Genomic DNA, 11,611 nt, shown 5'->3' with positions numbered 1-11,611 from the left:
GGTAATAAACGTTTGTATTTGGAGAGTATGATAATCCACTATTAGTATGATGATGAAAAATGACAAGATCTCACAATAAGTTTCTGTTTTAGTCTGAATCCTCATAACATTATTGTTTAGAACATTTTAAACTATTGGGTTATAACAGGGGCACATTTAAGGAGTTCTTTTCATCAACCTCTTCTTTGTAAAATTAACAAACTGATTTCAAGTTTATATGTAAACTTTTCATATAGCTTACCATCATTTTGCTATTTTTCTTCCTATATGGGATTATAGATGTACCATGTAAAGTTAAGTAGTCAGAGCAACAAAGATAATATTCTTTCACATGGGCAGTAGTTCACACACAGTAAATACTCATTTTTATTTGTGAGAGTGAGGAGGGAAAGAGAGAGGGAGGAAATAAAAAGAGGTTGAAAGCAAGGTCACAATACAAGGGCTTGTAACCTCCAATAGTAAGCTCTTGGAAAGTTGCATTTGCTTCTCTTTCTGTCATTAAGATGCATAAGTGCTGGAAATTTCTCTAGTTTAACACCAGAGGTCATACTCATCCACAAAATACATTTCAAATCCTATCATTTAAATGCCCTTTATTTTCTAGTGTCATGTTCTTATAAAAATTACCTGTTTTTTTTTTTTTAACCATATGGGCTAGAAAGATTGCTTTTTCTTATTTGTTGTATTTCAAGCTGGTGAACAGACACATATAATAATACTCCCAAAGCACTCCACAAACACTTAATAACGGTCTCAGAAGGATGATTTTCCCAGCCCATGGGGGCTTAGGAAAAAGCTTCAGGTCGTTGGCACTCAATCCTTTACTTCATGCAGATTTATATTATGCCAACAGTTTTGTTTTTGTCTTTAATTCTCTTTTTCACAGGAATCACCAGTCTATGCTATCTCTGCTTCTTATAAAAAGCAGGACTCTTGAATTTCGATGCTTCTTGACTATTGGAAAAGGCTGTCAGGACAGCGGATGCAGGCGCCAGGGCATCTGTTTGCTCTGAGACTCTCCGACCTACAAGGTAAGTGTTTTCCTGAGACTTTTCTTCGTCTTTGCCCGGGTGAGTACATTATTTGATGGTGCCAACCACAGGAGTTGTAACAAGACACAGCCTCTTTGAACTTAGTTTGCTTAGCATTTGATGCAAATGGGGACTTGGGAAAATATCAGAGTTGTTCTCTCAGCACAACGACAATTCTCTGTTTCCTGACACATTTCACTAAAAAACACTTATTTTTAAACCATATATTGTTCTCAAGTCGTAAGAAACATACATTTGAAGAAAACAGTAAAATATCTTCATGTATTGTATTCTTTATGCTCCCACATTATTATTAGAAAGTATCAAGACCTGAAGGAGCTTATTGATGATAGTCTTGTTAATTTTTAGTAATACCACTATTATTCAGGGATTAATTATACTGTTAGAATTTATTCATTAACATTTTAACATTTCCAAATTTGTTTTACTCTCTTCCTTGCTTCCTACCATGTCTCAGCTAATCACCATATCTATAAAAGTCTCAGTCGTGCAGGGAAAAAAAAAGAAGCTATACTAGTTTTGCTAGTATAATTGATGTTATGTAATTAAATAGGTGAAAAGGTTGAAATTATTGACTGTGATAAGTCTTTTAAAAATAGTCTATGGATTATACAAACAAATATACCTGGGCAGCTAGAAACACATATTCGAGCTACCAAGTCATAAAAAAGACTTATTGAATAGCACATTCTAGTTTATAAAGCTGTTTCTCATGTGTTATTTTATTTTCATCTCTCAAGCACCCTTACCCCAAGGCAGGGCAGTTTTTATGATAATTTCTGCTTTACAGGTAAGGATAATCCTGAAATGTGGCACCTGGGCTACCCCAGGTCACGCAGTTACTGAGTAGCAGGTAAAAGCTAGCCCCCAAATACAGCCTCTCTGAGTCTGTCTGGTGAGCCTGGTTAACACTCTTGTAGCCTTTCCTGCAGAATAGAAGGATGACCTCTTGACTCTATCTGCTCACACTGACTGGCACCCCACCAAAAGTCAAGGAGCAGAGAGCAGAGCTTGTTGTTACCATTCACTGTCTTTGAATGACCGCATGGACATGTCCTCCCTGGCTTGACTGGGATTCTGAGATTCTCAACGACTGACATTTTGTTAACTTCATTTGATCAACAGAATAATTCATGAGGCTCTAATACAAGGCTGTATAAAACCGCAGTGCTGTACGTATGCAGGTCCAAGGTGCCCAATTAAAAAATATTAAAAAATACAGATCCTAGTGTCTTCAGACACAATTCTGCTGACTTTGCTGGCAGCCTCAGCATTTCTCATTTTTGGCAACATTCACAGTAAAGACTGAAGGCCAGTGAAGACTACTTACTCGCCTAACAGATTCCATTTTGTCTTTTACATAATAAGGGAGAAGAAGGAGACTCAAGCTCCTTGCCCTGTGGCTTGAAGGAACTTGTCTGCAGTCCTGCAGGGATCCAGCAAGACTGACTCTCAGTTCTTCTGTCAATTTCTTGGCTTTTATAACTGAAAATACCATAATTACGGGATACTCCAGTTCTGTTTGTTTCAGAGGTTAAAACTTCATCAGGGTTCCAGCAACTTTCCTCAGGTATTTTCATGTCATTGTTCTCTTCCATATATATTGGTCAAACTAATTTACCCTGTGGTAGGTAAAATGGCTGTAGCAGTTCTAGAATTTCATATATACAACCATGTTATTTAGCGGGAAGTGATCATCCCTGTCTCAATATTTCAAAAAACTGTTGACAAATGTACTGAACAAGCATAGTTCACAAGCCCAGTGCTGTACCATAATTAAAGAATAGCTAAAGGGAGGTATGATGGGAATGACTCATCAAATAGCAAATGCCAATAAAGAGATATAAATTATTCAAAAGAATAAAGTGGAAATTCTGGAGTTGAAGAGTACAATAAGCAAAATGAAGAATTTACTAGAGGGGCTCAACAGATTTGAACTGACAAGAAAATAAAGATTATTGAACTTAGGGACATCACAAGAAAAGAAATCTAAAGACTGATATTTGTTATGAACACATGCAAAATTCTCAACAAAATCCAACCAAATTGAATATCAGTTCAGTTCAGTCACTCACTCGTGTCTGACTCCTTGCAACCCCATGGATGGCAGCACGCCAGGCCTCTCTGTCCCTCACGATCTCCCGAAGTTTGCCCAAGTTCATGTCCATTGCATCGGTGATACCATCCAGCCATATCATCCTCTGACACTCTCTTCTCCTTCTGCCCTCAACCTTTCCCAACATTACAGACTTTTTCCAATGAGTCAGTTCTTTGCATCAGATGACCACAATACTGGAGCTTCACGTTCAGCATCAGTCCTTCCAGTGAGTATACAGGGTTGATTTCCCTGAAGATTGACTGGTTTGATCTCCTTGCTGTCTAATGGACTTTCAGGAGTCTTCTCCAGATCACAGTTCGAAAGCATCAATTCTTCATCATTCTGCCTTCTTTATGGTCCAATTCTCACACCCATATGTGACCACTGGGAAAACCATAGCCTTGACTATATGGATCTTTGTCAGCAGAGTAATGTCTCTGCTTTTCAATACACTGTCTAGGTTTGGCATAGCTTTCCTGCCAAGAAACAATTGTCTTCTTATTTCAAGGCTACAGTCATGATACACAGTGATTTTAGAGCACAATGAGAGGAAATCTGCCACTTCTTCCACCTTTTACCCTTCTATTTGCCATGAAGTACTGGGGCCAGATGCCCATGATCTTAGTTTTTTGTTTTTTGTTTTTTGTTTTTAGTTTTAAGTCAGCTCTTTCACTCTTCTCCTTCACCCTCATCAACAGACTCTTTAGTTCTGCTTCGCTTTCTGCCATTGGGAGAAAATATTTGCAAGTCATACATGTGAAAAGCGACTTGCACCCAAAATATAAAGAACTCTTTAAACTTGATAATGAAAAAAAATAAATAACCCAAAGGCAAAGTCTCTGAATAGATGTTTCTAAAAGAAGCTATAATATCAATAAATAAGCACATGAAAATAAATGCACAACATCATTAGCCACTAGGAAAATGTCAATCAAAACTATAATACCACTTCATAACCCCTATGATGTCTTTAATCAGAAAGACAATCAATAACAAGTGTTGGAGAGGACATGGTGAAATTTGGACACTCATACATTGTTGGTGGGAATGCAAAGGGGTACAAACAGCTTTGGAAAACATTTAGAAGTGCCTTAAAATATTAATTCTAAAACTAGTATATTATCCAGCAATTCTACTCCTAGGTACATAGTCTAGAGAAATGAAAATATATATCTACACAAAAACTTGCACATGATTGTTTACAGCAGCATTATTTAAATAGCCAAAAACTGGAAAGAATTCAAACATCTATCAACTGGTAAGTGTATAAATAAAACATGGCATATTTTTTAAATGGACTATTACTCATCAGTGAAAAGCAGTGAAGTAGTGATAAATGCTACAACAAGGGGGAACCTTGAAGAATGTGAAGGAAAGTCAATAACAAAAGCAACATGTATGATTCTATCCATAGGAAATGTCCAATATAAGCAAATCTACAATCAAAAAGTTATGTTAGTGGTTGTCTTATGCTGGAGGTGAGGAGGCAGCAGAAATGGGGATTCATTAATGAGTAAAGTGTTTCTTTCTGCTGCTGCTGCTAAGTCGCTTCAGTCGTGTCTGACTCTGTGCGACCCCAAAGACAGCAGTCCACCAGGCTCCCCCATCCCTGGGATTCTCCAGGTAAGAACACTGGAGTGGGTTACCATTTCCTTCTCCAATGCATGAAAGTGAAAACTGAAAGTGAAGCCGCTTAGTCGTGTCCAACTCTTTGTGACCCCATGGACTGCAGCCCACCAGGCTCCTCAGTCCATGGGATTTTCCAGGTGAGAGTACTGGAGCAGGGTGCCGTTGCCTTCTTCAAAGTGTTTCTTACTGAGGTGATAAAAATATTTTAAGGTGGTGCTAGCGATAAAGAATGCAGGGGATGTAAGAGACTTGGGTTTGATCCTGAGTTGGGGAGTCCCCCTGGAGAAGGGCCCTGGAGAAGGGAATGGCAACCCACTCTAGTATTCTTGCCTGGAGAATCCCATGGAGGGAGTCTCCTCCTCCCATGGAAGCTGAAGCTGAAACTCCAGCTTCTCTCCTCCTCCCATGGATGAGCCTGGCGGGCTACAGTCCATTGGGTTGCAAAGAGTTGGACACAACTGAAGAGATTTAGCATGACATAGCATAGCATGGCACATAACTCCGTGAATATACTAAAAATCATTAATTTGTACACTTGGAATGGGTGACTTATATACTATGTGAATTATATACCAAGAAAGTTGTTAAAAACTGATGAGAGAAAGTCCCAAACATAACTGAATGCTAAAATGAAAGTATCAGTTTAAAAGGAATAGTGCTGAAGCAGGAATAAGTTTTCCTAAGTAGCATGAGTTACTATTATGGTGTTTCAGTTGCTAAGTTGTGTCCGACTCTTGTGACCCCAGGCTCTGTTCATGGGATTTCCCAGGCAAGAATTAAAGTCTTTTTTAAAATTTTTTTACTGTTTCTTTCCATTTATTTTTATTAGTTGGAGGCTAATTACTTTACAATATTGTAGTGGTTTTTGCCATATATTGACATGAATCAGCCATGGATTTACATGTGCTCCCCATCCCAATCCCCCCTCCCGGCTCCCTCCCCATCCCATCCCTCTGGGTCTTCCCAGTGCACCAGCCCTGAGCACTTGTCTCATGCATCCAACCTGGGCTGGTGGTCTATTTCACCCTTGATAGTATACTTCTTTCAATGCTGTTCTCTCAGAGCATCCCACGCTCGCCTTCTCCCACAGAGTCTAAAAGTCTGTTCTGTACATCTGTGTCTCTTTTTCTGTTTTGCATATAGGGTTATCATTACCATCTTTTAAAATTCCATATATATGTGTTAGTATACTGTATTGGTCTTTATCTTTCTAGCTTACTTCACTCTGTATAATGGGCTCCAGTTTCATCCATCTCATTAGAACTGACTCAAATGAATTCTTTTTAATGGCTGAGAAATATTCCATTGTGTATATATACCATGGCTTCCTTATCCATTTGTCTGCTGATGGGCATCTAGGTTGCTTCCATGTCCTGGCTATTATAAACAGTGCTGCGATGAACATTGGGGTGCATGTGTCTCTTTCAGATCTGATTTCCTCGGTGTTGTATGCCCAGGAGTGGGATTGCTGGGTCATATGGCAGTTCTATTTCCAGTTTTTTAAGGAATCTCCACACTGTTCTCCATAGTGGTTGTACTAGTTTGCATTCCTACCAACAATGTAAGAGGGTTCCCTTTTCTCCATACCCTCTCCAGCATTTATTGCTTGTAGACTTTTGAATAGCAGCCATTCTGACTGGCGTGTAATGGTACCTCATTGAGGTTTTGATTTGCATTTCTCTGATAATGAGTGATGTTGAGCATCTTTTCATGTGTTTGTTAGCCATCTGTATGTCTTCTTTGGAGAAATGTCTGTTTAGATCTTTGGCCCATTTTTTGATTGGATCATTTATTTTTCTGGAATTGAGCTGTAGGAGTTGCTTGTATATTTCTGAGATTAATCCTTTGTCTGTTTCTTCATTTGCTATTATTTTCTCCCATTCTGAAGGCTGTCTTTTCACCTTGCTTATAGTTTCCTTTGTTGTGAAAAAGCTTTTAAGTTTAATTAGGTTCCATTTGTTTATTTTTGCTTTTATTTCCAATATTCATTCCAATACACTAACAATGAGAAAACAGAAAGAGTGATTAAGGAAACAATACCAGTCACCATTGCAACAAAAAGAATAAAATACTTAGGAAAATATCTACCTAAAGAAACAAAAGACCTATACATAGAAAACTATAAAACACTGATGAAAGAAATCAAAGAAGACACAAATAGATGGAGAAATATACCGTGTTCATGGATTGGAAGAATCAATATTGTCAAAATGAGTATACTACCCAAAGCAATCTATAGATTCAATGCAATCCCTATCAAGCTACCAATGGTATTCTTCACAGAACTAGAACAAATAATTTCACAATTTGTATGGAAATACGAAAAACCTCGAATAGCCAAAGCAATCTTGAGAAAGAAGAATGGAACTGGAGGAATCAACCTGCCTGACTTCAGGCTCTACTACAAAGCCACAGTCATCAAGACAGTATGGTACTGGCACAAAGACAGAAATATAGATCAATGGAACAAAATAGAAAGCCCAGAGATAAATCCATGTACCTACAGACACCTTATCTTTGACAAAGGAGGCAAGAATATACAAGAGAAAAAAAGACAACCTCTTTAACAAGTGGTGCTGGGAAAACTGATGAACCACTTGTAAAAGAATGAAACTAGAACACTTTCTAACACCATACACAAAAATAAACTCAAAATGGATTAAAGATCTAAATGTAAGACCAGAAACTATAAAACTCCTAGAGGAGAACATAGGCAAAATTCTCTCCGGCATAAATCACAGCAGGATCCTCTATGACCCACCTCCCAGAATATTGGAAATAAAGTCTTTTTAAAGAGGCTAGCTGTGGCAATTTAGGGAGTTATACACTCTTAGTCGAGAGGGTTGGCAACAAAAGTGCACTCTGCACCCAACCAACAGCACATGGTCCAGCTGTCTGAAGCAAATGTCTTAAAGGACTCAGCAGTCAAGGGAACATAGCACAAGGCAGGCACTGTGTAGGTGGCAGAGGTCTCATCTGATATTGACAAGCGACTGTGACACCAGGATCAGACTGACTTCAATGCTCACTTCAAAAGAGACCAGGGGAATCAGAGGCCCTCTTAATGAAAGCCAAACCAATGTTCAGAGCTGTCACATTGTTGTCTAGGGGGTTATCTGGGGGGCTCAGAACTGGTTATTAAATCAGGGGAATTCAAAATTCCCATTTTCCATTCTTACATGAAGAACTAATTTGTTCATGGAGTTTTTTGTTTTTATCTATAGCCAAGATAAAGGTCATGTTTATGTTTAAGTTTATTAAATACTTCACTAAAACAGGTTTTTTAATACTTTTTTTAAAGTGGTCTCATAGATAATGGAAAAAAAGAGAACAGAACACTTTGTTCTTGAAGTGTACTAATCCATTGAAAGAAGATTACTCTAAAATATTTTTCTAGGTTATTAAGCAGAGTTCCAAGATAGAGTACTTCCATATTTCCTGTTATAGATGTTAGCATTTTGCTTATCCCAAGATCAGGGTTGTGAAAAACAGCAAAGAAAAGAAAAACAATTTTAAAACTGAATTTTACCGGCAAGTAATTCTGACAAAATTGTAGGGGTACTGCTTGCTACCTTAGCAGGCCAGAGTGTTGACCCTCTTTATTAGATCTTCACTCAGGGGAAGGGGTAGAGAAGTCAGTTTTGATTGGATTTACCAAGATATGGGGGCAAGGAAGGGCTTTTTGCTTCACTTTTGTCCCTTTCTTTAACAAGTAGCAAAGAAAATATCTTATGTTTGTATGTCTTAGACTTATGGCCTTTAGGAGGCCCTTATGATTTGTTTTCTGTTTTTCTCATTTTTCTCCTGAAGGGACTCCTGTGTGAGTTTTCCTAGGAAGCAGCCTTCATTATAGCAGGTTTAAGGAGGATCATGGTTTCACAGTCTTCAGGGCAGGTCAGAAAATGTGCGAAGGATGAAGTTTTCAGGTGACTAACTAGAGAAGCCTTGATTCCCAGCAGATTGGAAGAGGAAATAAACAAGAAGAGGGAACACGAGTTCACATTTGAATGTGGTAATGGATATGACACAGAGGATGTCCTTAGGAAGTTAAAAGGACAAGGGACTCTGTTTCTTGCTTGATTTTTAAAAACAAAGACACTTGCCTCAAACACTTAAAAAAGCTTTCTTTATGTAGTTGACATAACTAATCTTTAAAAACCCAGCTCACTCGATTTAAGAAGCAAAACTACAGAAGTGTAGAAGAAAATAAAGGAAATATAGTTTATGATCATAACATGAGAAAGGTTTTCCTAAAACTGACTAAACTAAACAGCTGTTAAGTTTTCCTGATTTGATCTTATAGCATTACAAGACATCCATAGGGACCAAAACCAAAAAAAAGATGAATGTCATATTTAACAGACAAAAGATTTCAATATCAAGAAATATTGTTTTTTAAAAGGTTTAAGAATTTGATATGAGAAAAAATAAAGAACTGAGTAGAGAACTAGCACAAAGGACATGAACAAGCAATTCAAAGAAGATGAAGTTTTAATGGTCCAAGAAAGCAAAAACGACCTTTGAAAAATCAAGGAAATACACAAATTGAAATAATGTTTATTTCCATTGACTGACTAATGCTGTATAATGCATTGGTGAGGATGCAAGACACCAGTTTTTCACATACCATAGATATGGGTATAAATTGGTAAAGCCTATTTGAAGCCAATTTGACAAGAATTTGCCAAATGTTAAATGAATATTTTTCACTTAAGTCCACTAGTAAAAATCTATTCTTTAGAAATATTTGCAAATGTGCACAAAGATATATTTACAATGATGTACATTATTGGAAAACAAAACAATAAAATAAATATGCATGAAAGGCATCCTATAATAGTTTTTCTTAAAAGTCCTATATGTAGAGGATGAATAAGACCTATAGAATTATCACCCATACTCATCATTAAATAAAGCCAAATGACAGAACAATTCATACAGTATGATCCCATATATAAAACTTACATGCTTCTATCTGGGGTTTCTCAGGTGGCACAGTGGTAAAAGAATCCTCCTGCTAATGCAGGAGACACAAGAGACTCAAGTTCAACCCCCGATCAGGAAGATCCCCTGGAGGAGGAAATGGCAACCCACTCCAGTATTATTTCCTCAAAAATTCCATGGACAGAAGAGCCTGGGGGGCCACAGTCCATGGGGTCACAAGGAGTTGGACACAACTGAGCATGCACACACCGTACGTATATAAATTCATAGGATTCACAGGACAGATACCATCAGGACTGCAGTGGTAAGTGCTGAGGTGTAGATGTGGCTGTGCGGATGAAGGGCAGCTTTTAGGTGTTGCTTCCCAGGTGAATCTTGTACAATGAATATATTCTTTAAAATACAAGAAAAAGAAAGAAAGGAAAATAAGTCCACAAAGCTCAAGCATGTGAACTTATCCTTTCCTAGTCTCTTACATGTCCACCTCTGTATTTCCCCATATTGCAACAAATGATTGCCTTTGTTTAAATTAGCATCAGATTCATGCCAGGTGTCCAGTGTTTGCTGAATTAATATTTAGTTAAAGTTAAACTCAAAAAGTTGCTGCCTAGGGGGAAAAAGTAAAACCTAGAGGCTACACAAACATCCGAGAATTGAAGTCCTATTTATTTACTGATGTATTAGTGAATTACTGAATTTTCAGATGTGAACTTAATTTTTGCTTTGCTTTGTTTTGCTTCATGGGAAGGAAACTTCACTGTGGTCTTTAATCAAGGTTGCCAAATGCTTGGTGTTGGTTGTCCATGAACTCAAGATAGTAAGTTACCATCCCAGAGTTAATTAGGCCTCTGTTGAAGTTTCTATTTCCCGAAATGGAAACGGTTGTAACCATCAGTGCAAGAACTATGTCAGAATCAGATTCTGACTAGCAGATTTTTATGCAGATTATAACAAAACTAGAGATGACCCACAGACTGGGCTCAGTTTACCACTGAAGTAGCTGAGTATTTACCTTATGGGGTAACTGGTCTTTGGGGACTTTAGACAAACTAAAATAACAATTTCCTGAACTTTGCTATAAAAAGTTAATTCCACTGAACTCTCTGGAATTATTTCATCTATCACTGATTGATGGAGAGATGGAGGTGGTCACAGTCATGTGACAACAGAGGTTCTCTATAGAGCTACAAATCTTCAGCCTTTGTTTTATGCAAATAGCAAGTACAAAGAATCATTTTTTTCCCTATAATCCATGCTAAATGAGAACTATGGGCAAAAAAAAACACAACAACCAGTTAGCTTTTCAAGAAATAAAAGATATCAAATTTGAATCAAGAAAGTCTTCAGGAAAATAAAATATAAAGGGTAAAACTGATAGTTCAGGGAGCTGAAAATAGTAAGGCCACATGCAAATAATATTAGTAAATAACCTTTTTAAAAATTGCAATCATTGCAAATATATTTCCAAATAATATCTGATTTTTTTATGGATTACTGAATTTGATTTGCAAATATTTTGTTGAAGATTTTTACAGTTATATACAAAGATGTGCTGTGTACTTAGTCACTTAGTCATTCCCTACTCTTTGAGATTCTATGGGCCACAGCCCACCAGGCTCCCCTGTCCATTGGATTCTCCAGGCAAGAATACTGGAGTGGGTTGCCATGCCCTGCTCCGAGGGATCTTCCCAACCCAGGGAACGAACCCAGGTCTCCCGCACTGCAGGCGGATTCTTCACCAGCTGAGCCACAAGGGAAGCCCAAGAACACTGGAGTGGGTAGCCTATCCCTTCTCCAGGGGATCCTCCCAACCCAGGAATCAAACTGGGATCTCCTGCATTGCAGGCGGATTCTTTACCAGCTGAGCTATCAGGGGAGCCCATATATT

Source organism: Muntiacus reevesi, chromosome 7 (assembly GCF_963930625.1).
Source record: "Muntiacus reevesi chromosome 7, mMunRee1.1, whole genome shotgun sequence".
NCBI classification, from domain to species: Eukaryota; Metazoa; Chordata; class Mammalia; order Artiodactyla; family Cervidae; genus Muntiacus; species Muntiacus reevesi.
The sequence above is the reverse complement of the archived record's forward strand: the minus strand, read 5'-3'. Positions refer to the sequence as shown.